General features: G+C 50.9%; 1 long non-coding RNA gene across 1 annotated transcript in view; it reads left to right on the top strand.

The window, feature by feature from the left end:
• LOC142085525 (uncharacterized) overlaps positions 1-3328 on the top strand; it is a 47140-nt gene extending 43812 nt beyond the window's left edge. The window contains exons 3-4 of the long non-coding RNA XR_012674742.1: positions 1938-2113; positions 3187-3328. This is a non-coding gene — a long non-coding RNA (uncharacterized LOC142085525). The remainder of the gene's footprint in view (positions 1-1937; positions 2114-3186) is intronic.
• The last annotated feature ends 24202 nt before the right edge of the window (positions 3329-27530 follow it).

Raw genomic sequence — 27530 nt, 5'->3', positions numbered from 1 at the left:
AGACACGGCTGGGCAGGGAGGGCCCACGTCCCTTCAGCACTGGGAAGGAAGAGCTTACACCCACAGCGCCCTGCTGGAACTTTTGTAAAGGGTTGACTTCAATTACCGGGAACAAGGAGCACGCTTTGACGTGTTGTTGCTGTCATGCTGTGAGCACCAACAACCAGCAAACCCAGTGGAAGTTAAAAACACTAAGGACCTCCAAATACCTTTGCAAGGAAAGTGCTGTAGTCCTAAGCCTGCTGTACTGCTGCTGCTTGCTCCCAGGAAAATGCCTTGTTTCTGATCTCTTTTTTTTCTTTTCTTGTCTATTGAGATGGATGAGAACATGAGTTATCTACCTGCTGCTGCTGGCAGTTACTGGTAGGGGCAGGGTGGCTCCACCGCTGCTCAGAGATGCTTCTTAACCTTTTCTCTCTTTTTGTCTTTCCAGAGAGCTGTTTTTTTGTGCACTGACCAGGTTCGAGATTGTGCATTTCATATCGCCAGCAGCCCTAGGGCTTTTTTCCAAAGACATTTCTTCCCTTCTCCTTGCCTATGCTCCTCTTCATACCTTTCCTGCTTTCAGGAAAGCATTAATGTTGGTTAGTGGGTTCCTCTTTAGTGGGGAATTCACTTTGATCTGTATTATTTGAAACCAGGCAAAGTTTGCTCCAAAGCACGTGCTGCAGGGAAAGGGCTCTGAGACTGCTGATCACAGCTGGCAAGGCCTGAGTCTCCCGGGCATTTTCCTTCCACAGTGCTCTACTGGCTTTCCTTTCCTGCAGTGTGCATCCAGCAGCAACACCTGGGAAGACAAGAGATGGTGAGGGAAGGTAGTGTACAAAATACCGTTCCATACTGGACGTCCCTGCACGGCAGGCAGCTCCCCGGGGTCCAGCAGCTGCCTGCTCCTGGTCTTCAGTGCAAACCTGCCCACAAGGTGCGGTTGGAGGAGCATCCCAGGACAGCGCCGGGGAAGGAACAACGCAGACCCCCATGCTGTCTGGGAGGGGAGATGGCTCTGGGACTGCTCTCACCGCTCTTCTTCCTCTGAATTCACCTCTTTTTCTTGCTCTCCCCACCCCAGTGGAAAGCAGAAAGGGTTCAGGACAAACAGGAAATCTTCCTGTCGCTGTCTGCACTCTCAAGGATGGCATAGGAGAGCAGCATGCACGTTGCCACTGTGTCTCAGTTCACAAACTGGGAAAGCTGGAGGAAATGGAAAATGTTCTTCCCAGATCAGGTTCCTTCTGAGGAGAGCTGGAGGAAGCAGGGTGAATGGTCAGGCCCAGGGCAGGAGTGGTCCAGCAGCAACGTGCAGAGTCAGAGCGAAGCACCCTGTGTCCTGCAGCAGCTTCGATCCCTTCCCTGAGTGCACCCGAGTGCTCCCTCGTTGCAGGGAGGAGGCAGCCAGCCGGGCTCAGTCCCATCAGAAGGAAAGCACCTCGAGGTGGTCCTGTGGACTTTTGTTCAGATTGATGAATAATGCAAAGCGAAGCTCCTGAAGGTCATATGAATGGAAAATGCCAATTAATATCACTGCTTTAGCCCATGTTTCAAATTATGTAGAGATCAGATGTTCAGAAATAACATTGGCTTACAATGATAAGTATATGACTGTCTTATTTACGCGGTGCAAATTTTTACCACCCTTTCTACTGAGGGAGCCGTTTTCCTGGCGGAATGTGGTACTGTTGGCTGCAACCACGGCAGAGAGCCTGGCTGATGGAGGACAAAGGTACACAACGCGTATTGCTCCTGTCTCAGTCTGGCAACTGTGCAGTTATGATTTGTGTCTGTCATCCACAAATCCTTTGCTGTCTTTTTCAAATGTACCTTCATAATCTTAAATAAGCACAGCTGTGACTGAAATTCTAGGCAAAATTGCACTACGAATGTTACCCCTTTCCTTTTCTACTACCACCGTTTGATTTATCATTTGCTTTCCATTTCAGGTCTGCTGTTTTCTGGTTGGAGTATTTTTTATAGTCTGCATTATAAGAAAACCCACACATGAAGAAAGGAAGAAAGAAGTAAATGGAGAACAAACTACAGGCATAGCCATTAATTCTTCTGGGGAAAGGACGCCCCAACTTTTTCAGGCGTCCAGACCTGCTGCAGAATATGCGAGGTAAAAATAGAAAGCACAGTCCTAAAACAAAGAGGGAGTAAAGATTAACACGGGGGACTTGGTGGCCTAAATATAGACAATTCTGCCCCGCTCCAATGACTTACAGTAACGGAGAATATTCTGCAGCCAACACAATTTGTCCAATACCCAAAATATAACACAGAGATCTGACAGTAGGGATTGCAGCTAGAAAACGTGGCATTCTCTTTGGCACAGCTGTCATATTATACTAAGCCAGTTACTTTCCTTTAATCCTAATTAATACTCCCTCTTTCCACTCTGAGCCAGGTTCTCTGGTCAGCAGTAATTCTGGGGGGTCTGCTGCTGCGCGCCCCGCAGGAGCCCTCTGTCTTCAGGCAGCCTGTTCCCTCTGTGCTCCTTCCGTGAAGGAGCAGCTGAAATCGTGAATGAGACGTTACCGATACTAAAGAGAACTCCTGGCATCCGCCCCGGTAGAAGAAATCAACATATCGCTCATTAAAGATACCCATACTTACAGAGGCAACACGTGCTTGCCGGACAGTGCGAGTTCAGGGTTGCCATCAGAGGGAGAGGGAGAGCGAGAGGTCTGCCCCTGCAAAATGCAGACTCCCGCCCTGCCTGCCAAAGCCATCCCAGCCCCCGGGTTGCCCCGAGGGTGCTTGCTCGTCTCCCATGCAGCCTGGGAGAGACGCCACCGGACCTCTTCCAGCTTGGGCTGCGTTTCGACCCCAAACTGCTAAGTAATGTACAAAAAAAAAAAAAAATATTTTGTGGGAGGCAGGGATACAAGCTGAGATGCCATGCTCTTTCAGGTAGTGCTGATGCTCACAGATATTATTTTATTCCCTGCGTTTTTGAAATTGTGTGATTTACTACAGTTTGCGAATACACACAGTAACCAAAAGTTATTAAATGTAGCTGATTTTAAAGGACAATGTGCCTTTAACAAATGCTATATATATGTTATATAAGTGTTGCAAATGTTGAACTATATATTTTACAGTTTTAGACTGCTATTAATGGGGACAAACAACATGTTTGTAGACTGAAAATACTGAAATTGTTTGGTCTCTATTTTTTTCTATTTATAGAATTTCATATTTATTTAAAATAGATCTCCGTGTGCATGTTATGAAATATTTCATTCCAAACACAAGTACAAGATAAATGCAGTTGGAGTGGATCTTGACTTGCATCAAGAAATCAAAGCAGGCATGAAGGGAAGAGAGTACGGTATGTCAAACAGCAGTTTTTTAACCATGCAGAAAGTACTGATTAAAAGACGTTGTGTTTACACTTCAGTAGAGAAAACTGCGGGTGTGTGCATGTGATGGACAGTTATAATATTAGAAATAATTAGAATTAACACACTTCTTATTCCTTAAAGAACATGTATTTCTGTGGAAAGGTACAAGTGCATGATAATGCTGTGAGTGACACTGAGCAGTATGCGGTGCATGGCTGGGTGATTTCTTCTGCCCACAGCTCGTAGCCATAGCCAAGCAGGGCACTACTCACAGCTGGCAAGTGTGCTGCATCGTGTGTTGCTGTCACTCGGGGATGCTCGGTCTCACACAAACCTAGCTCAGCCAGGGTTTTCCCATCCCACTCACCGCAGGAGAGGGCTGGTAATTCTTCCCGCAGCTGCGAAAAGGTCCTGTGCAGCCTGCGAACGTCCGTTTTGCCTGTGCTCCCTGCCAGAGCCAGGCACCAAAAGCGAGGGGAGAGGGGAAGCTGGCTGCAGCAGTGTGTGGCAAGCCAAATGTCAATGACAAACGAGGGTCTGGTTTAGTGAGTGTTCCTCGAGCTGCCCTCCTACTACCAACAGCCAAATATCTTCAGCACTCCCCCAGCCCAGGAGCACCCAGTTCCTTTCCTGTTGACAAAAATACCCTGAAAATGGCTCATTCTGTCTCAGGTTCTCTCATCTGCAGCCCCTTTATGGAGCCCAGCAGTTCTAGCTCATCCACCATCTCCTTTGGCACCCAAGGATCTCCCCAGCCCACGCAGGCTGCACAGCTTCATGGCTGGTAGGTTTTGTGCAGCAGCAGCGTATCTTACTGTGACTATCGCTGGGGCAAGGTGGGTCCACCTTGTATTGGTATCCGTGGCATTATGCAAATTTTTGTGTCTATGAAAGTTAGCTAATTAAGTCATGTTCCTTAAGTGTCTCAAATGGGGTTTCTCAGAAATTGTCTTTGAGCTGATGCTCACTGCTGTAACCAGCACGTGCCCAGGGAGCAGCTCAGCTGCGTGCGCCACCGAGCAGCCCAGCTGATGGCTGCAGTACAAGAAGAGCACGGGGGGAGGCACAGCTCCAAATGCCACGAATCCCAGTGTCTGCGCCTGCTGTGGAGGCATTTGAGGAGGACCTCCTCTCAGGAGAACCACGCTTTACCCGGTGAGCAGGAGGACCCGTCTCCACTTCAGCTGTCAGCCAAGGAGCAGCAAATCAGTAAGTTGAATAACAAACCTCCAAAACTAGGGTTTTTCTGCTTAAGAGTTGTAGAAGAACATGAAACCAGCACTGCTCAGCTAACTGCGGTGTGGATCTCACTGTGTAAGTCAGCACTGATGGCTGAGAAATGGAGGTCGGCAGATGTAGCTAAGCCTTCTAAAAAGCTTCAGAGATAATCCATTGATCTGCTAATTGATGTCAAGCTTTTTTACCAAACAACGTCTTGGGAACTGCATTTGTGTAATTATTGTTTCTGTTCCTTTATGGTCTGCAAAATGTTGGGAATAGTGAATACTTCCCAGAAGACTGGAAACGTTTTTGAGGTCTGATGCCTCTACTGGAAATCTTTGAAATAGTCTGCAAGAATGTGGTTAAAGTGATACAGTCAGCCCCGAGTACTTCAGTTGCCTTCCCCTGAGGAGCTGATAATGACAGCTATTGGAGACACTGTTGGGCTGGATGAACCTCAGACAAATTTTGTGTCCCTATGTCTTCGACAGCGCCTATGTTCTCCAGAAGAGCTCGATACAGGAGTCACTTTCATCATCTTGATTTGTGCAGCGTTTTCCTAGTAGAGGTGCAGATCCTTGTGCAATAATGACAGCTTGCAAAAGTTACTTTTTGTGGAAGCTCTAGAAATAATCAACAGATCTCGGTAGTCCAGGGCCATAGGCAGGAGGAGGAAGGAGCAGTGTACTGCTTCACTTTATCTTGATTTGCTCTTATTTAGTACGTGCCCCCAAAGGACATCCTTGAGCTTTTCCAGTCATTTTGCCTCTGACAGCTACTCCAAAAGCAACAAATGTGTCTAGCAAGCATCCGAATGTCCTGAAAACCAATGAGTTTTATCTTCAACCCAGATCTGGAGCAACTGTAGTGAATAAAAGCTGTTTTTCTAGATTTGATCAGGTGTGTGGCAGATGACTGCTTTGCCCAGTACAGCTGGTAAGATGCCTTAATGACTCTGCACCCAGGAAGAGCAGCAATAATAGATTCAGATGACAAAAAGTAACTTTTGTTCAGCGCTTAGCCACATAGATACGTAGCAAGCATTAGTCATCTGGAGTACACAGAAAGCCTCATGAGGCTTCACAGGAGAGCTGTTGATGTTCCTTGTCCCTCAGCAGCATCCCCAAAGAAAACGCAGTGAAACGAGTAGTTTAATTAGAATCATAGAATCACGGAATCATAGAATCATTAAGGTTGGAAAAGACCTCTAAGATCATCGAGTCCAACCATCAACCCAACACCACCATGCCCACTAAACCATGTCCCTAAGCGCCTCACCTACACGTCTTTTAAATTCCTCCAGGGATGGTGACTCCACCACTTCCCTGGGCAGCCTGGTCCAAGGCCTGACCACTCTTCCAGTAAAGAAATTTCTCCTAATGTTCAATCTAAACCTCCCTTGGCGCAACTTGAGGCCATTTCCTCTCGTCCTATCGCTGTTACTTGGGAGAAGAGGCCAACACCCACCTCGCTACAACCTCCTTCCAGGTAGTTGTGGAGCGCGATGAGGTCTCCCCTCAGCCTCCTCTTCTCCAGACTGAACACCCCCAGTTCCCTCAGCCGCTCCTCATAAGGGTCGGGTGATTCTCGGGCAATGGCATGTTGCCACTGAAGAGTAGGTTTCTTCTAGCATTGAATCTGCTCTTTCATTTTCTCCCTCCAAGCCAAGAGTATCTATCGCCTTGCCGTGCTCTGCCCTTGCTGTACTGATGAGGGACTTTTTCCCAGCATGCCGTTAACTCCCAGTGTTCCTTGGAAGCACGTGCCTGCGGGCACTTCATCACTCCCATCACTATCAGTCCTTGCTGGACACTGCATTTCTTTAGGATAAAGCTTTAGAAGGGCTCTTGTGGGATCCATCAACGAGGCAAACAGCTCTGACAGCCCCAAGAGCCCAGCCTTGCTCAGCCTTACCCAGTCGCGCTGTGCTGAGGCAGTGGCTGCTTTCCTTTCCTTTACTAGCTTGTGAGTGCATTTTGCAGCTCCTTTTTTGTTAATTCTTGCAAAAGCTCTCCTTCCTCTCCTGAGCAGAATGGCACAGGAGTTTGAGCTAAATCTTTAAATGGGGTATGCAGTTTTTCTGGCATTTATGTATTTTAAACACAGTTTTAACTCTCTGGCTGGAGCGGACCACCACGTTGGGGACAGCGAGTCCGAAGCAGTGACTGGGGCTGAGTGGGGCAAGGCTTTCCTCCCCAGGAGGACGTGGACCCCCGTGGCAGCAGACACGGCGGGAGTGGGAGGCTTGCCTGTCGCCTTTCTGGAGGAGTGGCGGGGAGGATCAGGTGGATGGTCCCACATCCCCCACCCAGAGCCCACGGGGGATGGACCCCCCAGGAAAAAAAGATTTGTGCCCAGTTACGGTCCAGTGCGCAATGGAAAGTGGAGCTCAGCTCTCAGCGAGTGCTGCCTGGTGCAGGGCGCAGAGCTTGGCTCTTCTGTTTTCGGGTGACCTGCAGCAGCCAAAGCTCTCCCCTGTGCAGTTGTACCGGGGATTAGCAGTAAATGCACTTGCATTACATTAAAATTGATTTTTCAAATTTATTTGTCAGTATTCATGTTTTTTTTAATTAAAATGGGCCCATTTCAGCATATACCTGCCCATTCACGTGCATCTCTACATGGATATCTGACCACGACCGCCACCACATTTGCGTCTGAATAATGATTGTCCAGAGTCTGGAAATACTTTGCACATTCACAGTTATGTGCAGGAAAGGAATCCTGTGCAGTGCAAACTCTGCATAACCTTTGTAGCGTCTGGAGCAACAGTAAAGCATTTGGGATTGGGAACTCACTGCATTGTTATTTATTGGTATTGCATTCCTGGGAGGACAAACCAGGGCCTTGTTGTGCTAGGTTCTGCAATTTAAAAAAGCCTTTGCTTTGATGAATTTACAGCCTAAGTGGCATTGTTCTGTTCTTGATTACAAGTTGTTTTTCAGAAAATAAGTCCAGTTTATTAAATGAAAATCTCTCCTAAAATAGACATTTTATTTAGCAAAGTTCCTCTGTGCGTCCATTCTTAGTATAAAACAAATTTATTTACTTCTGTAGTTGAAATTACACATATTAAAGAAGAACATAATGTTTCTTTAATTTTGTTTTATGTTCTTTGACTAGTTTTGTATGAAAGTTGGCATTATGTGACCATCCTGTGGCTGTACACTTGTCAGTTCATTTAAATCAATGTTTTAATTTCTTATTTATTATCACAAAGTTTATTGGTTTGTTAGTGGTAATACCCAAATCTATAATGCCTGGAAGGCAAAGCTGCAGCGTGAACTCCCCTATAACACTCATCACTGGAGAAATCACACAGAAAGCAACCACTGATTGCCAGGTTCACAAGCACTCCGGTTTGTCTGTCTGTGTGTTTCAGAGATGATTTTTAGATTATTTTTCGTATCGTGATGAAAATGTAAAGTAAGCCTTTTTTCTGCAAAAGCTTGAAGTGACTTAGAACTGTAAGAACCTATTGGGAAGTGTATTTGAAAATCTCAGCCATTCTCAGGGCAACAGTGAACAACACAAATTTTGCACAGGCAGGTGACTTGTGAAGATGGGAGTCTTGGAAAGAAAACATAGAAGGAAACCATGCAGGGATGTGGGGCAGGCGGATTCATGGGGCCAGTGAATCAAAGACTTTTACAAAGCCACCTTCTTTTTTCCCCAGTTTCATTTAGCGAAGAAAGTAGCTGGAAAAATTACCCAGAAATATTTGACCTTCAAAAAGGCCTCTAAGGCACAGTTACCTGATGTTCACTGAACTGGTTCATGTGGTTCCCACTCTAAATGACTTTCTAGGTTCACCCATGTGTGAAAAGGGGTCTGATTATATGGAGGAGGGCCAATGGGAAAAGGAACTTCAGGAAGGAGAGAAATATGCCAGGGAATTTTACTGGTTATGTTTGCTTCAAGGGAAGGAAAAGGTGAATAAATGTAGCCAACTCAAAGTAGCATCTTGGCTTTGAACTTCAAAAGAAAGTAACATAGGAAAGACGTGGGGTATCAATAGCACTCGATATAAGCTGTTTCATAGAGTTAGGTAGGAATTGTAGAATACATCGTACTTGGCTATCTTAGCCAGATGACAAATGCTTTTTTTCCCTCAAGTACAACAAAAATATAACAAAAATCCTGTTTCCCCCCCACGTCTTTTCTTGCCTGCTGCCCTTGGCTGCCCTGCACACAGGAGATCACTTGGCTGTCCAGCCACCGGTGTTCACGCCAGGGTCCGGCCGTGCCCTTTCTGCAGAGTTTCAGCTCTTTCCACTGCATGCTTCTGACGCTGGAACAAAGCAAGTGAGCTATCTAGGGCTGTAATCTCTATTAGGCTTTAGGGAAAATACTTTTTTAAGGAAAAAAATTCCATGGTTGGCACAAAAGTGCCTCTACCATGCACTCTTTTCAGTGGAAGGTATAACCAGGTGCACATAAAAGTATGTGCACTTCAATAAACTAAACACTAAACTTCAGTAGTTTAGTATTGGCAGAGACACAAAGCAGCATTTTACGTGCTGCCCCTCTGCTCTGAACTGCCAGAAGAATTGCATGGATGTGCAGAGAGACAGGCCTTCGTGTGAAAACAGCAACACCTGAAAACTTGAAGGCTTCTTGAAACTAGGGAGTTGGATTTCCATCTTTGATGAGAAAGCACAGTGTGCAATAGGAAGTACATTTGTGTGGCAGCAAATTATTTTAAATAATCTTGGAACTTAAAGACTTTCATGAATAAAAGCAAGTAGTCAGTACCCCTTCCATCTGCATTATCTAACAAAAGGAACAAATTCTCTGAGCCAGGGTAGAAAGACAAGAGCGTCAACATGATAATTGTACCACTGAAGCAGCTTTTAATTATTTGACCAAGTGGGGGGAATATTCAGATTTCACAGTTGACATAGTGGCTTGAAAATTGAAACTCTAAATCCAGACAGGTAGCAATCAGAATTTTTGAGTAGTCCGGTCTTTCTATCTTGCTTTATAAAATAGCAGTAATCTCCAGTATCCATGGGGCATCATAGCCTGTTCTGCCTGAGAAGTCCTTTGAAGACAGGTTGTGGCTGTGTCCCACTGTGGTCTGCATGTATCTGATTTATGGTTGAAATCCTTCTCTTTGGGGTTTTTGACCATGGTCTACTAAGGATGAGAGGGCTTATACTCCAAGGCATGGCATTGGCACCTGGAACTGCAGATAGGTGCCTAAATCCCACACCAAATGTGAAGGTGCCCCATCAGTCTAGCGCCTGCCAGCACGGCTCCTGCAGCGGCCCGGCACACGCCGGCTGTATGGCTCTGCCTCGGCGCGCCCGGCGTCGCCCAGCCCTGTTCCCGCTGGGACTCACGCTCCTGCCTCTTCTCTGCATCTCTCTGCTGCGCCAAGACCCTCGACGTCCCTGGGGCCAGACCCGTGGCAGTGCCGCTCCCGGCAGTGCTGTGGCGCTGGGCGCTCGGCGGAGCTCCTCCAGCCAGAGGCTGACGCTGCACCGCCGCTCGGCTTTGCTCTGAGGCACGGCGGGAGGGAGCAAGATGTGGGGCTCGAGGCCTTTCCGGCAGAGGCTTAATTGGAGCCCTGCTTGCCGGTGCCAAGCTCTCTCTAGCCAGCGGGTCCCTGGGCGAAAGGAGGTTGCCCGGAGGCAGAGGCACCCACCTCCGGGAGGCAGGTCCTGCTGTGCACGATGCCCCCGCGGAGGCAGGAGCCGGGGGTGACGGGTGGGCAGAGACAGGGTGAACCGTGGGGCGGGTACCTGAGCACGACTGTCGTGAAGGGCTGGAACTATTGTCCCTTTCTTGTTGACATGAGGTTATTCCACTTGGTGCTGTGAGGGGTCACCATGCCGAGTTTAACTTTGGATCTAAAGCGTTTGACTCAAGTTTCCACAGAATTTTGGGACTTTGGAAGTGTTCTGCTGTTTTTCAGCATGAGCTCATGAACTTGAAATAAAATTGTTCCTTTGGGGAAGAGACAGAACAGACGAAAAATAAGCGCTTATGTGAGATCTGAAGGCTGAGGCAATCTCAAAGCGGTGGTCTTTCATCTGTGTTTGTTTTCCATCAAATGCAGGAGCAACTCTGAGCAGGATTTGCCTCAGTTTAGGGAGGCAGGAAAAAATCATAATACGTTGTAAATAAAAGAACCCTGAATAAGAAGATTCTTCAAAAAGCCATTTATTTTCCTAGACAAGGCATCCAGATGAAAAGTGAATGGTGATTCAGGAGAGCGCTCAAGCACACAGTTACAACAGCTCCCAGACTCCTTCTGACAGCAGCCCCACTGGAAGGCCGGTTTAGTTTCAGCTCATAGCAGCATAAATACGGGATGATGCGGAGTTTGTCAGGCTCGTTCCTCCTCCTTTTGGAGGCCGAACAACACGCACACATCTGTGCTCCTGAGTTCATGCCCATTCTGGAAATTTGTTTGCCTGATCCTTAAATTTATGTGTTCATCTTGGTCTACACAAAGTGCACCAAGCTCTGCCAAGTCCGCGGCAGTTAGCTGTGGGCTACAGATGGATGCCTCAACTTACCGGAGAGACTGTGGAAGTTTTCTGCCTTCCTGCAATGCCTGCTGCTTGTTAACAGCTGATCCCGAAAAGGAGCTGACATGAGGGCACTGAGGAGCATGGCTTTAGAGAAATGCACTCCCTGCAATTCTGACTGAAAGGGTATGTGCTGAGTAGTTAAACTACAGCAGAGACTGAAATATTTGTGAGGTTTCTACTGGAGCCTGCTTTTAACTATCTGTAGCCCTGTTTGGAAAAGGGCTGTACTTAGTATATGCTTTTAGCTTGAATTTGCACTTCTTCAGTATGGAAGGAAGAATGGAAGAAATGTTCTGAGAGCAAATTCCATGTACGTCTTCTGCCATCTGCTAATAGCATGTGTGAGCAGCTCTGCTGCCAGAAACTGAGGAACAAATATAACATCGTTGTGGAGAAAATTGCACTGCTCTGAAAATAAGACTCTTATTCCAGATGACTTGATAGCTCAGCACCCACCGGGGCTGAGTCTGGGGCCAAGTTCTGCTCACCGACACTTGCATAGACCCAGGATAACATCGCTCAAAGTAGCGTGAGCCCTTACAGGGGCTACGTTGGTCCTGCTGAGCCTAAAGAGCAAGTAAGTTTTATAATCCATTTAGTATGATGGCCTTGTTGGAATCCCAGAAATGAAATTACTTAGGGTGGGAGGAAGGACAAAAGCCGAAGAGCTTCGTCACTGAAACCACATGGCAGGCAACTTGCAGAAAAAAAATGTGGGGAGTCCAGACAGCAGTGAAACACCGAGGAAACTGTCGGAGTTAACCTTCCCATGTCTCTTTTTGTGTCAAGTCTCATTTGCGCGATGCATGTGTCAGTGCACCCTTTAACACTGCAACAATGGCGATGGGATCCGAGCCATCCCAGTCCCAAAGCGTGGGTCCTGCGGGAGCGGTCGGAGCCGCACGCCTGTGGCCGGCAGCGTGCCGGGCTGCCTCCCTCCTGCTGTGCAGCGGGTACGCAGGGCAAGGGATAACCATGAAAAATGAGATTTATAGGTGTGATTTCTGAGCTCTAACGCAGTCTCTCTCCTCACCGTGTGGCTGGCACAGTGAAATCAACAACACACAGAGAAATTCTACGCAGTACCATTCTTCAAACCCCCTCTGTTGTGCACTGGTTTGCACTGGCTGGGTAACAGATGAAACCGGTATCAGGAGAGAAGACGATGAAACATAAGCCGTGTGAGACATGCAGGTAACATGGCAAAAAAGGTCTAAAATGATGACAGGATTTTTGTTTGTTTGATACAGCCTGTTAGAAAAGACCTGGTAAATAGCACTGTCTGTAATTCTGCTTGCAGTCAGCTCAGCTTCATCCTCCTCCAGGACTTAGCCTGTCATATTTCAGAAAAATGTTACTAGTAGATCTCAGAAGTGTTTAAATTTCAGCGTGGAGGTGGTACAAGGACTGTATGGTTGCTCTGACAGTCCTCTTGAAGGGCAGAACAATGAGGAAAAAGATCTGCATTTTGCCTTAGCAGACTGGAGTATATATTTATACCATTACTGCTGGAGCAGGAGGGGACATGAAATACAAGGAGGGTTTCTGCATGGCTCACACTTTCTTTGTGGCCCCCTTTTCTGCTTGGAAAGCTTCCTTTGTTTTTCAGTAGCATCTGTAGCACTGGGAACTGGCACCGAGTTTCCCACTTGATGTTACATTATGAAATAGTTAATAGCATTTTTAGGAAGAGAGGGGAGCTGTTTATAAACAGCTTTTGCGTCTTTCACGTTTCTTATTTCCCTGTTCGTGTTAGAGTAGTTGCATTTGTGACAGTGCTGGATGAATGCAGGAATGGCGCTACCTGGAGTAATGTGGTTGCTGCACGTCTCCACTGTGTGACCCAACACACCGGCCCTGGCTCTGTGCTCCCTGGACACCCAAATCTCTGGGTGGGTCAGGCAGCGATGACGTACGTGGAGGGAATGCAAAGTTTCTACCTAAGATGTGTAAGCTCCTGGTTCTTGTATCATTCCTAAAATCCTAGTATAAATAAAACAATAAAATCCTGAAATAGTATTGCAGAGTTTCTCGAGAAAGTTCTTACATGTGTTATTACATGTGTTGATGAATCGCACATTCCTTCTGGACCTACAAAAACTTCTCTGGCTGAAATTCTCTCTCTGAGAGATGCAAATTCAGCATTCCCAAATGGTGGCATGTTCTTCTCATCAAAACTGAATGGTCTGGTGACAAGAAGGCACCAAGCAAATTCCCCAGATCTGAAGATGTTTTTATTTTTTGTTCAGAGCAAGCAGTCATGTCCCTGGAGAGGTGAATTCTTGTGTCTACTCTCCATCCTCTCGGTGCTGAGAAGTTGTCTTTTGAAGGACCCCCACCCCTTATCCCACCAAGCCCCAGGCCCGCTGCGAGGGAGGGACAAGCCAGGCAGGTGGAGGGAGGGCCGGTGCCGTGCACGAGGGGCTTGGTGGGAATGAGCGGGGCCAGGCGGGTGTGGGAGGGGGAGCACTGCCACCACGGATGGAGCCTGGGAGGCCAGAGTCAATGTCAAGGGGCAAAGAAAGAAGGCAAGGAATGGCACAGTGGAGGAGAAGGAGGGGAAGGAGAGGGCAAGGAGGAGAGGAAGAAGGAGCACTGTACTCTTGGGGTGAGGAGAGGCACCAAGGAAAGGAACATGGTCATCATGACATGAAAACTCTCCTCTGTTGATGTTGTCCAACCTTTCAGGCTTCACCGCTCCTCTTTGTGCCAAGGCTTTCCCATTCCTCCTCTCCTAAAAGCTGTCCCTAGTCCTCCTCCTGAGCTTACTTACCAGAGCTGAAAGGACATGCTGTGTCACCGGTCAAATGCACATCCACCCCTGAATCAGGCTTTTCTTCATCTATCTACCACCTACTTAATACGGGCAAAGGCAAAGGAGGCTAAAGATACTAACAACTGTCGAACTGCTGGGTAAATCTGCTAGTTTGAAAACTAATACAATGGCAGAGTATACAAGGTGTGCACCTCTTCAAAAGCAAACATCCATTTACAGCAGGATTATAAAAATCTTTGAGGCACTCAAGTTGCCTGTGGCTTTTCACCCTTTTATCTCCAGGAGTTATTGCTCAATGAGGGAGTATGTGGTGTTTTGCGTGAACCAAGAGGTAATTGTGAGCAGCTACTTAAATAGCCCTAATTATGTTTAGAGAAGGCTGGTCCCTGAAAGCAGCTAGAATCTGTGAATAAACATATTGCCACAGGTGACCACCTGATCTGCGCATATGGACCTAAAAAAAGCCAGTTTGCTAAGTTTACGTACCTCAAAATAAAGCTGAGCAGACACCAGACGCCAATAGCTGTGCCTGCTCCATGCACGCTACCAAAAGCAGCACTGTACAGGGGCTTTGTAGTGGAGGAGAGTGCAGCTCAGGTCCCTGTGGCATTGCAGACGACCACATAACGTTTAGCCAGCCCATCATGCGCTCCTGAGGGGACTAGTGGGCTTAAAATACAGGCCTTTAAATACCACACGGACAAAGAAAGATGAAAAAGTGACCAGGCCCCATGAATGGGGGATGGAGAAACCCAAGGGCTTATTTTGCTTAATCCTTTCGCAAACATACTCAATGTCTGCTGAAGCCCAGCGGCAGCCCCGGCCTTCGCAAGCGCCACCCCGCGCAACCAGCCTGGAGCTCCCTGGGGCCGGCGGGCACCCGCTCCCCGCCCGGCGCCGACAGGAACATGGCTTAGGCAGCCCCTGGCCCCCCGGCTGTGCCTGAGCGTTGGGAGGACGCAGAGGACCGGCCCCGCTCAGCTCAGACCGGCTGTGCAGCCGCTCACAGCTCAGCCGCGTCTCCGGGAGGTAGGGCTGGACAGCAGGAGCCTCGCCAGCCTCCTGGTAAAGCCTGGTGCTCCAGGCGGAGTTGGACCCCGTCCCGCTCGCATGTGCCACCAGCCTGGCATCTGGCCCTTGGAGAGAGCTGGGACCTGCTCGGCGCTGCCGAGCCCGCTGCCGGGCCAGAGAGGTCAGCGAGCCTGGGGGGGACACGGAGAAACAGCGACCTGCCGGCGTTTCTTTGCAGCAGCTGGGCAGTGAGCTGGCGAGCGGGGCTCAGGAGAGCGGGGCCCGGGCGAGCGGGGCTCAGGCGAGCGGGGCTCAGGAGAGCGGGGCCCGGGCGAGCGGGGCTCAGGAGAGCGGGGCTCAGGAGAGCGGGGCCCGGGCGAGCGGGGCTCAGGAGAGCGGGGCCCGGGCGAGCGGGGCTCAGGAGAGCGGGGCTCAGGAGAGCGGGGCCCGGGCGAGCGGGGCTCAGGAGAGCGGGGCTCAGGCGAGCGGGGCTCAGGAGAGCGGGGCCTGGGCGAGCGGGGCTCAGGAGAGCGGGGCTCAGGAGAGCGGGGCTCGGGCGAGTGGGGCTCAGGCGAGCAGGGCTCAGGAGAGCGGGGCCCGGGCGAGCGGGGCTCAGGAGAGCGGGGCCCGGGCGAGCGGGGCTCAGGCGAGCGGGGCTCAGGAGAGCGGGGCTCAGGAGAGCGGGGCTCGGGCGAGCGGGGCTCAGGAGAGCGGGGCCCGGGCGAGCGGGGCTCAGGCGAGCGGGGCTCAGGAGAGCGGGGCTCAGGAGAGCGGGGCTCGGGCGAGCGGGGCTCAGGAGAGCGGGGCCCGGGCGAGCGGGGCTCAGGAGAGCGGGGCTCAGGCGAGCGGGGCTCAGGAGAGCGGGGCCTGGGCGAGCGGGGCTCAGGAGAGCGGGGCTCAGGAGAGCGGGGCTCGGGCGAGCGGGGCTCAGGCGAGCGGGGCTCAGGAGAGCGGGGCCTGGGCGAGCGGGGCTCAGGAGAGCGGGGCCCGGGCGAGCGGGGCTCGGGCGAGCGGGGCTCAGGAGAGCGGGGCTCAGGAGAGCGGGGCTCGGGCGAGCGGGGCTCAGGAGAGCGGGGCCCGGGCGAGCGGGGCTCAGGAGAGCGGGGCTCAGGAGAGCGGGGCCCGGGCGAGCGGGGCTCAGGAGAGCGGGGCTCAGGAGAGCGGGGCTCAGGAGAGCGGGGCCCGGGCGAGCGGGGCTCAGGAGAGCGGGGCTCAGGCGAGCAGGGCTCAGGAGAGCGGGGCCCGGGCGAGCGGGGCTCAGGAGAGCGGGGCCCAGGCGAGCGGGGCCCAGGCGAGCGGGGCTCAGGAGAGCGGGGCCCGGGCGAGCGGGGCTCAGGAGAGCGGGGCTCAGGAGAGCGGGGCTCGGGCGAGCGGGGCTCAGGAGAGCGGGGCTCGGGCGAGCGGGGCTCAGGAGAGCGGGGCTCAGGAGAGCGGGGCCCGGGCGAGCGGGGCTCAGGAGAGCGGGGCCCGGGCGAGCGGGGCTCAGGTGAGTGGGGCTCAGGAGAGCGGGGCTCAGGAGAGCGGGGCCCGGGCGAGCGGGGCTCAGGAGAGCGGGGCTCAGGCGAGCGGGGCTCAGGAGAGCGGGGCTCAGGAGAGCGGGGCCCGGGCGAGCGGGGCTCAGGAGAGCGGGGCTCAGGCGAGCAGGGCTCAGGAGAGCGGGGCCCGGGCGAGCGGGGCTCAGGAGAGCGGGGCCCAGGCGAGCGGGGCCCAGGCGAGCGGGGCTCAGGAGAGCGGGGGCCGGGCGAGCGGGGCTCAGGAGAGCGGGGCTCAGGAGAGCGGGGCTCGGGCGAGCGGGGCTCAGGAGAGCGGGGCTCGGGCGAGCGGGGCTCGGGCGAGCGGGGCTCAGGAGAGCGGGGCTCAGGAGAGCGGGGCTCGGGCGAGCGGGGCTCAGGAGAGCGGGGCTCCGGAGAGCGGGGCCCGGGCGAGCGGGGCTCAGGAGAGCGGGGCTCAGGCGAGCAGGGCTCAGGAGAGCGGGGCCCGGGCGAGCGGGGCTCAGGTGAGTGGGGCTCAGGAGAGCGGGGCTCAGGAGAGCGGGGCCCGGGCGAGCGGGGCTCAGGAGAGCGGGGCTCAGGCGAGCGGGGCTCAGGAGAGCGGGGCTCAGGAGAGCGGGGCCCGGGCGAGCGGGGCTCAGGAGAGCGGGGCTCAGGAGAGCGGGGCTCAGGTGAGTGGGGCTCAGGAGAGCGGGGCCCAGGCGAGCGGGGCTCAGGCGAGCGGGGCTCAGGTGAGTGGGGCTCAGGAGAGCGGGGCTCAGGCGAGCGGGGCTCAGGCGAGCGGGGCTCAGGAGAGCGGGGCTCAGGAGAGCGGGGCCCGGGCGAGCGGGGCTCAGGAGAGCGGGGCTCAGGAGAGCGGGGCTCAGGTGAGTGGGGCTCAGGAGAGCGGGGCCCAGGCGAGCGGGGCTCAGGAGAGTGGGGCTCAGGAGAGTGGGGCCGGGGCTCAGGTGAGTAGGGCTCAGGCGAGCGGGGCTCAGGTGAGTAGGGCTCAGGCGAGCGGGGCTCAGGCGAGCGGGGCCCAGGCGAGCGGGGCTCAGGAGAGCGGGGCTCAGGCGAGCGGGGCTCAGGTGAGTAGGGCTCAGGCGAGCGGGAGTCAGGCGAGCGGGGCTCAGGCGAGCGGGGCTCAGGTGAGTAGGGCTCAGGCGAGCGGGGCTCAGGAGAGCGGGGCCCGGGCGAGCGGGGCTCAGGAGAGCGGGGCTCAGGTGAGCGGGGCTCAGGAGAGCGGGGCTCAGGAGAGCGGGGCCCGGGCGAGCGGGGCTCAGGAGAGCGGGGCTCAGGTGAGCGGGGCTCAGGTGAGTGGGGCTCAGGCGAGCGGGGCTCAGGAGAGCGGGGCTCAGGCGAGCGGGGCTCAGGTGAGTGGGGCTCAGGCGAGCGGGGCTCAGGTGAGTGGGGCTCAGGCGAGCGGGGCTCAGGCAAGCGGGGCTCAGGTGAGTGGGGCTCAGGCAAGCGGGGCTCAGGTGAGTGGGGCTCAGGCGAGCGGGGCTCAGGCAAGCGGGGCTCAGGCAAGCGAGGCTTAGCTGAGTGGGGCTCAGCCGACAGGACCCAGCTTCCGGCTTGGCTGCAGCCCTACACTGCCAGAATTTTTGAAAGAGAAAGTCCGTGACAGAGGGGACAAACGTGAAGCTGTTTAACGTCTGTGAGGGTTGAAGAGTTCATGGTGACAGCTGAGATAACACTGTGCCTGGCTCCGGGCCCCGAGCCCTCCCTGCACCGTCGGCCTTCTCCTCCTCCTGGAGCGAGCGCCCAGCTGCCTCACCCCACCATTAACCACATGTGGCTTCAGCGTGACTTAAAAGTAACAGCTATGCATAAAATCGGTACATAATTATTATATAATATGACATGGAAGTACAGGAGGTCTAGAAATAAACTCTGTGCCTTTTTGAATTAACCTGTCGGCTCTCTGAACAGCTAGAAAAAAATTCTTAATACTCATGGTAGTCAGTCACGTTTTCTTCCTCTTTGTCCTGTTTTGATCAATAATGCTTTCAGCACTCCTTGTGCCCAGCCGCGGGAGGAGGTGTGCTCAGAGCTCCGGCCCCCTTCCCCGGGGCCCTCGGTCCTGCCGGCAGCGCAGGGGATGCCGAGGAGACACCACCTCCACCGCGGCTCCTCTGGGCAGGCGGCGGGGATGCCAATTGCCTCGCAAGAAGCTCCTGGCATTGCCCTACACAAGACAGGTTCACCTTGTGTGCAGCACCTACCCGTTTTGGCACCAGCCTCCTCGCCATCAACCCGGGCTTAGAGGACCCCCCGCCCCGCATCCCCCCAGGCAGGCGCCAGCTCCTGCTGCTGCTTTCTTCACTGCGGCACTGGCGGGATGCGTCCATGCCGAAGGTCCTCCTCACCTGCCGCTGGGCTCCCAGCTTTTCCCCTTCTCCTTCAACTCCCCGACTCTGAATGTTTCTGCGCATCGCTCCCCTCCAGTATCACCCTGGTGTTGTCCCTGGACTTCAGCTCGTTCTGTGGGGAGCCAGGAGCTCTCTGGGAGCAGAGGGATGGGAAACGTACCCTTGTGGCACCTCTAAAAGGTGGCACAGCATGGTAAGTTTAAAGGCCTTTTCCGAGGAAATTAGGGACAGTCCCAAGTAAAAGGCTCAGCAGAGGACTGCCACTGACGCTTGGCTACCACCAGCGCCAGCTCCAGGCAGAGGAACGGCTGGACCAGGATGCCACCTGCGGAGGATAAAAGCCTCATGGGCCCTTTTAGCAAACTCCTCTGATGTCCCAGAGCTTTAACTAGAAACTGCGACTGGAAACCTGTGCCAGGCAGACAGCGCTGCCCGCTCGCTCCATCACTCAGAGCCTGGGCCCGTCTCGCTCCCCGCTGCTCCCCAGCCCCACCGCCTCCCCGCAGCGCAGAGGAGACACGAGAGGTTCAGTTCCCACCAAAATGAGGGCGAGCTGCGCTACTGGGAACGATGGCTGAGCTTGCCCAGCATTTAGCCTATACCAGTCTATTGCCTTGCACGCAAAAAGTGCAGAATTCGGTCAGCTTTCAGATTTGGGTTTTTTTTAACACTTGTAAAAGAAGTCCTTAGGAATACAATTTAAAATACATTGTAGACAAAACTTTTCCGTAGCAAACTTTTAAAGAGATTTTACAGAATTGTGTTAGAGTAATTGTGGAATTACAATTGAGGTAACTCAGGAAAGAGATACAGATGGAAGGGAAAAAACAGTATATCCATTCAAATAGTAATAAGGTGGGGATGAGAATAAAGGTAAGTTTTAGAGAGATGAGTAATATGTACCAGAGAGATGAAGGACTGGCACAAGTCCTCTGGATGATCAGAATTTGTCGGGGTCTTCAGTCGGGGCAGCCCTTGCGCTGGAAAAGCCATAGGCTATTGCAGCAGACTGGGGCCAGTTTCAGAGGGGTGCAGAGCTGTGCTGGTCTGTGTTACACAGGCTGCACTCACGGCTCCGAGGCTTTCACAGCTCTGCTATCTTGCTGCTTATGGCTTGAAGCGGCGCCAGTATCACCTCTGGCTATAGGGAGAAAAAGTCCATTGAACCGCGTTGCCTCTTTGCTAGACAAAACCCAGAAAGATGACTCACAGCTGAAATGTGAGGGTTTTCCTGACAACTTCCAAACAGTTCCTTCATTTCATGCCTGGACATCTATCAGCGAATTTCCATCTATCAGGTAAAGAGCGACAATTACGAATCAAAATATCTGGTGCTTCCTTTGCACACCACAGAAGCTTTCCGTAGAGCTTTGTGCACGTTGCACCAGGTGGGAGAACAGTCGCTGTGTGACTCTTTCGTCGGCTAAAATCTGTGCTGTTAGAGGACAGCTGAATCTCTAGTTAGGACTTTGTGAAACTCTAATGAAAAACACACAGAATACCAGAACACAGTAACATCCAGTGAAGGTGCCGGCGTGAACCCAATGTGCTAAGGCAGTCACTGCTTAAATAAGGATACTGTTCAGCAGGACGTCTTTCCTGATGCTATTCCTGAGACCAGAGACCCACGACGTTAGAGTCAGCGTATGAAAGCAGATCTGTCTCCCGGCTTGTTTACACAGACTCTCACATCCGTGAGCGTCAGTGATCACTCGGAGCAGTGGCTCTAAATATCCACAGCTAGCACCACATCCCTCTTTCGGAGAAGTGTTTTGAAACACTCGTCCAGACTTTTCAGCAAGGAGCGACAATTACCAGAAGGGGAATAGCAACACAAAATTGGAAAAAAGCAAGCTATGGTGGAAGGAGTAGACTACCTGAATCCTCAGCTGCATGTCAGAGATTTATCGTGCTCTTAACGGAGTCTCAGCTACATTTCTGCAGGCAGAAGGCCCAGAGACTGGATATGTTTCAATGGCTGTGTACTTCTCATTGGTTCAGTCTTGGGGGAGCAGCTGTAGCTATCTCAGCAACGGCAAGGCCACGTGGTGAAGAGCTGAGTCACTCCAACATGCTTCTTCCCTCTTCACGCATACTTTGAATCCAACCCAGAGACATTTTTGGCTGCCTCATCCTCACTGGGTCCCTGCTAGAGATCAGTCTTGTTTTTTTTCCCTGGCTTCTCTATAATTATAGAGCGTGAAGCTGGTAAATGGGATACAGGATTGCTGCTGCCCAATTCCCTGGGCTGAAGACGTGCAGGCAGAGGCAGGGCTGTTCATACTGACTCTTGTGAAGGACAGTATTCAGTTCCTTAGTAAATCTATCATGGTGCAGTCAGATGATGATTCATGTGCAGTGGTGGACTGAACTGCACACCCGAAGCTCTTACGACCGCATCACTATCTTGGAGGTTGCTGTCCCTAAAGCAAGAACAGATGTGTAGGACACACAGCAGCCTCTGAAAAGCCACACTTTATAGCCTGGTGTACGATGTAACACAGACCATACTGCAATCAGACCAAGGCCCCTGTTAGTCTGGTGTCCTCTCTCCCAACCCAGCTGCAAGCAGATACCTACAAAACAGTAAGAAAATGGCAAACATATCTGCTATTTTTCCCCTGCTCATACTCCAGCCTTTAATATTTTCAGTTCAGGGGATTTTATAGTCTTTTTGGTAATTGCCACTGGCTCTGTTCCACATACTTGTCCATTTTCCCCTTGAGTCCCTGAGAAATTTTTGCATGTTTTTGCAAATGCCCTTTGCAAAGCATTCTGCAGGGCTAGTGCTGCTGTATGAGGGAATGACCGCCTCTGACTTGCTTTGAACCTGGCTTTTATGATCCTTTGCTCTTTGTAGGCACCCTTATCCACCCTGTTCAATGGCTTCTAGCATGTTGCCTTTCTCTGAATCTTTTCCAGTTCTAATGTATTTGTTGGAGATGAGGCGACCAGAACTGCAAACAGTGCTCGTTGTGTGGCTGAACCCTGGATTTGTATCCTACCATAATTTTGTCTTCTGTTTTGGTCCCCTAATAATTGCCAGGGTTAAATTTGTTGGGTTTTTTGACCACTGCAGAGCACTGAGCTGATGTTTTCACACTATCTAGCACAAGCTCGAGGCCTCACTCCTGCCTGGTAATGGTCAGCTCATTTTTTATAGGTGAAGCTATAATTTTTTTCTAGTTACATCACTTTACAGTTATATGCATTAAATATAATTTGCTGTTGTATTGCCCTGTACTCAGTTTTGCTAGGGTCTTACACATTTCTTCGTAGTCAACTCTTACTACTGCAATATATTGAAATAAGTGCTAGTAATCTTTAATGCGCTGGGCTGTAAGCTGCACTGAGTCAGGAGCTGCTAGAAGTCCTGTTCAGCATTTTCCCTCCAGGGTTAGCAACATCCAAGAGAGTCAAGGCAGGAAACTGGAGATGGTTACAGCATCACTCATCTCAGTTTAATTTACTGTCAGATGTAAATCAATGCCTTAATCCCACTGTGATAAAAATCTTTATGATCTCTGCACTGGATAAAGCTGTTTGGTCAGACCAAGTAGTCAATTTTAAACCAGTCACTATAATCCTCTTTTTCACCAATTAGGTGATTATGTAATCACTGTATCTACTAGATCTCACCAGGAAATCATTATTCTATAACGTTAGCTGCAACACTAAAATTACTTTGGACTTTGCTAGAATACATGATGGAGTTGTTAGTTTGCTTCATTCTCGCATCACAAACTTTGCTGACACATAACATACAAAGCTAAGTTTCTTCGCGCTTTTACGTGAACAAAAAAGATTAGAGTAGCATCTTTTTCAAGAATGATGAGCAAGCATCTTTACTTAGATGAAGACGGGAAGTCTTGTGGTTAGACACCCACTTAGGAGCCACAGGACTTGGCTTGTTTCCAGCACTGAACAGATTTTTTGTATTATCTTTGAGCTCCAGCTTCCCCATTCAGGAATTTTGTGAAGTTCAAGTGATTCATATTTCCTAAATTGATTCCTCTCTTCCTCCTATAACCATTTTGGCTGACTAGGCTTGTTCTTCTTCTCTTGCAACAACTAGATTTAAATATGAGTCAGCCTGGAAGAAATCAGTAGCACAGGATGCACTAGTTTTTACCGAGAGAACACTCCCAAGTGCATATATTTAAAGAATTAGAGTTTAACTGCGGTGTTATGGCACTGTCCACATACAAGGTCAACTTCACTTTTCTCAGCTGACACAAATCTGTTCAGTTCAGAAAAGCCGGGGACCGGCAGACAACTGCTGTGATGAAATGCATTTTCCTCTTGGTTAGGGATATGCAAAGCTCCTGTAAAGGAATGAGTAACATGCTCTTCTCCCGGTGCGTTATAGCAGCTTTCCAAGGATCAACCCATGCGAATAAAAGAACTCAGGAGACAAATACCATGAGTCTTTAGACCCCTCACTTATTCCCGGAAACTTTATTAGTAACATACATAGTGATGAGAACCTCCTTTGCATTCCTCCTGGCACATCTACTGAAGGATATGATTCAGAGATGGCCTCTTATTGTGGACAGGATGGCATTTCTTAGCTTTCACAATAACCAGACATTAAAACATAGATGACTGTACCAGAGCAGCCCTTTTTTTTGAATGGCAGTGATAACATTTGGCACATACCTCACGTTTCCAACAAAAAGCCCTCGTTGCATTAACTCAGAACAGAGTACAACGTGTGCTTCCTCTTCCTCCTGATGTTCCCATTTCCCACCACACTGCGGTGCAGGGCAGGCGCTTGCAGTGACTCTGGGTACTGCATGGGGGAATACATCCCCAAGAGGCTGTCGGCACCGTATATTCAATCCCTCCACATCAGCAGACCTGGGTTAGTGACAAGACAGATAAAAGAATAAGGCCCAAAGTCGGCAGACACCCAGTGCAACCGCTGAGGATGTCTGCTTTCAGTAGCTGAATCTGGCTGGCTTTTTTAAGGAACCCAAAATCCTGTCTGGTAGTAAACAGATCCTTAAGTTACCACACAAAAGAAGAAAAAAACCCAAACATCAATCAGCTAGCCAAGTTTTTGGGATGGAAAATCTCGAAAGTCTAGATGAGATGGATGCAGCACATCTCCTGCCTGGAATACCTGGGAGCATTTGTTGGTAGCATGCCTGATCGTGCACTGCGGGTCGGGCACGGGGCCAAGCCCACAGCCGTTCCCCCGCCAGCCGCCTGATCCCTGTCCCTCCTTCTGGCTGCGGGAGCCGCAGGTGACGCTGGGGCGGGACAGCCGCCAGGCATTAGGAAAGGCCACTTACGCCTGTGGTTCATTTCCCAGGCAAGGCGTACCTCGTTCCCAGGTGCGAAGCGCTGATGGTGGCCAGCGTGTCCACCGCCGCGCTGTGACTCTTCTCAGCAGTGTGCTACAGCACTTCACGGCGGCGCGGGACACCGAGGGGGACTGCGAAAGCCAATGAAGTAAATAAGGTGAACAGCACCAAACTTTCCGGGTGGAAGCAATTTTGGTGCAATGTTGACCACCCATACTTCAGAGTCATTCTTTGCAGCGAGGCGATGCGGGCAGGCAGAGCAGCGTTCATGTATGGATTGTGTAGGTCCCTTTGGTATGCCACAGCTGAAGCACATACAAAGAAGAAAGAGAGACTCGCAACTCAGTCGCAGGGCTGAAAAGGCGGTTTCAGATCTTGCCACAGCTTTGACTCGCAGTCTGACAGACTCCATACATTTCAAGCTGCAGAACTCAAGCTTTTCGTATTTCAGCTTTGCGAATGCTAGACAGTGTTTTTGCCGCGTTTCATCTGTCAGGTTTCTCAGTTTTATCCACTTTCCATCAGAGCAAATTAAACCCCTAATTCTGCTGCCTTTCCTCACTTGTAAATGGATGTCAAGGAGGTCAGCTTCAGAGAGGCCGTACGAAGAGGAGGGTGGTAATAGCTGGGAAGTGCCCTGTCCGGTGAAGTCTCAAATGAAAGACAGGATGGCTGTGCAAGGCATTAAAAAGTCTTTGAAAATGAAGATAATAACAAGGCAGGCCCATATCTTTTGCTAGTGTGTGAGATTCAGAATCGCTGCTGCTGAACAGCATTTCCACGCCAGGAATCTGCGCCAGCTGCTACGGCCACAGATCAGCCCTTCACCTGATACCAAAGCATGGGCTGTGCTCCAGTTCTCGGACTCCTTCACCTCTGTATCACCAGGATTTCTTCAGCACAGCCATTAACAGCTCACGCATACCTGCCACACCTTCCAGCACACGCCTCTGCATTCCTCGCCCTGCTCCAAGCCATGCCTTCTGCATGGGCTCGCGCCCTCGGCGCTCACGTTCGCTGTCTGTCTTATTCATGTGGTCCTGTGAAGTGCTGCTAAGCTGCGGTCATGATGAATTTAGCCCACAGCAACCCTGTCCTTGCAAGAACAGATCTAGGGTAGATTATCCTGTCGCTTAACCAGTACTTTTTGGAAGTATTTTACAACTTACATAAAGAAAGTAAGTGCTGGAAATACCTGATCTGTAGGGACAACCTCTGGACCTTACTACACACATAACATAAGCTAATGTCCGTCACTTAATGCGTTTTCGTCTGTGTGATCTGTGACCGGAACCTGCAAGCTTTCTCCCAGCCTTTTCTCAGCTTATAAGGCTTTTCCTACCATCTCTTACGTTTACCAAGTCTCCAGTTCCCAAGTGCTGTTGATATTTCCAGCTCTCAGAGTTTCTGTGACAGAGACAGCCCTGTCTTCCAGGGGATGCAGTACCTGGCCGCTCTGACGGAACAAGCTGGGGGTCACAGCACCTGACGGACTCTGCACCTTGGCACAGCCGAAAAATGATCCCACCTTCCCCCCTTCTCGTCGTCGTTCTTACACGGCGCAGCAAATCAAAACCTCAGATCGGCACAACTCCTATTGTTGCTTGATATGCGGTCTGGGGGGAAAAAAAACGAGCTCCTCATTTCCATACAGCAAGTGGGAACAAGCAGCGGTTGGCAACTTTCTAGCCTTGGCCAAGGGCAAAGGAAATAGTTAATCTATCACTCCTTTGAAATACAAATCTCTCTGCTTCTTACCGGGGCAAGGGAAAGATCTGAGTCCCTGACTAATGTTAAAGTGCTCAGCTTAGGCTGGTTTCATTTCCCATTTTTCTGTTCTAGCCTCAAATTTTATGCCCTGATTTTTAGTTTAAACCTTTATTTTTAAGGTTTACCTGGCATCAACTGCTTCTCAAAACTATTCATTCTGTCCATTAATTAGACTTATTAGCTGTTGACCTAACATGTTACCCGATTATAATTAAAACAGTATTCTGTTCTGGAAAAAAATTTAAGAAGTGACATCTCAAGAAGAGTTTGTTAGATTTGCAGGGTAGAGAAGGTGTCCCCAAGCTCTGGGTGGGAAAGATGTCTCACTGATTACCCTCGTTTCCTTCCAGTCACCTTTCTGCACATGCAGGTCCTGCTGACCATTAGATATGAGGGTCATGACAGGTCAAGGCATATATTTTGAGAACTTGTTCATGGTAAGTAAGACGTCGCTGACAGATTCACCTCAGCCCCTTCGCAAAAGAGCTTCGTTTAGGAGAGATGCCCGGGAAGAGGGATGGAGACACACACAGGAGTCGGAGGCTGTTTGGGCAGAGAAGCCCCTGTTGTCATCTATGTGAAGGTTCGCAGTTCCTGCTGCGGGGCAGGTGCTCTGCAAGCCTTCCCGAGGGAAGAATAACCCGGTGGTGGGAAAGGGCTTCTCCCGGGGCCTGACCCCGGCCCACACCTGCTTTGAGGCTGTGGATTTTTTTTGTTGGTTCACTGCAATACTGTTCTGATTTAGGAAACTGGCACACCTTGAGATGTGATATCACTTCTCTGATTGCAGCAGAAACTCTTCTGACCACACACCAGTGCAAGGCTTGCCCACTTTCTCAGATTTATTTTCTACGCTGAGCTTTGCAGTCTTACATCCATGCTATATTGGCATACACAAAACTGCACTTTAAAAGTGGCCAGTCTGTTTTCATTGAAAAAACTCCTTCCTTCCGGTATTTTTGCTAGCATCAGTCCCCAGAACACAATCCCTAACACAGGGAACTTGTTCCCCACTGATGTGCCAGGCAAAAGTTCATGGCTTTGTCTTGTGAAAATGAAGTCTTGATTATTCATGCAGTTCCCAATGAGTCACTCCACACCCTTGAATTATTTCTGACAGATGTAAAATGCCTTCTGCTGAATTCCTACTCCAAAGAGCCTTTTGCATGACCGGTTTATCAGTGAATGCGAGCAGACTCATGATCTACAGTGCTTCATCATCATGGCATGTGTAATACTAAACATGATGACTAGGGAAACCAGACCCACCTATTTTTTGCCATAGGCTCACAGCCCCCCAGAATCTCCCGGCAGCCACACAGGGGCATTCATGCAGGGCTGGTGTGTGTGTGCAGGGAGACCCTGTATTACCCTGTGGATCTCAACACAGCTATGCAGATGAAAGAAAATTGATCGGCTGAGGGTATATGAATTCACTCGCAGGGATGATATGGAGACTGAAGTACTAACCTGAGGGCCCATTTCTGTCGCTTTTCACTTTCTTGCTTTCTCTTTGCTGCCAACAGTGTGCTTACCACTGGCTAAATACTCAGCTGCGCTGCAAGTCTGTGCATGGTCACGTCCTTGGGTGCGAGCAGTGGAGACCAGACCTTTTCAGCTGTGAGCTAAAGCTCAGCTCTGCTCCCTCAGCCTGCCGAGCTGACCGTACCTCCTTCAAGCTGGAAGTACGCTCTCTGCTGTGTTTACCCACAAACAGGG

Source organism: Calonectris borealis, chromosome 9 (genome assembly GCF_964195595.1).
Source record: "Calonectris borealis chromosome 9, bCalBor7.hap1.2, whole genome shotgun sequence".
Lineage (NCBI taxonomy): Eukaryota > Metazoa > Chordata > Aves > Procellariiformes > Procellariidae > Calonectris > Calonectris borealis.
Note: the sequence above shows the minus strand (reverse complement) of the source record. Positions and strands in the feature narration are given on the sequence as shown.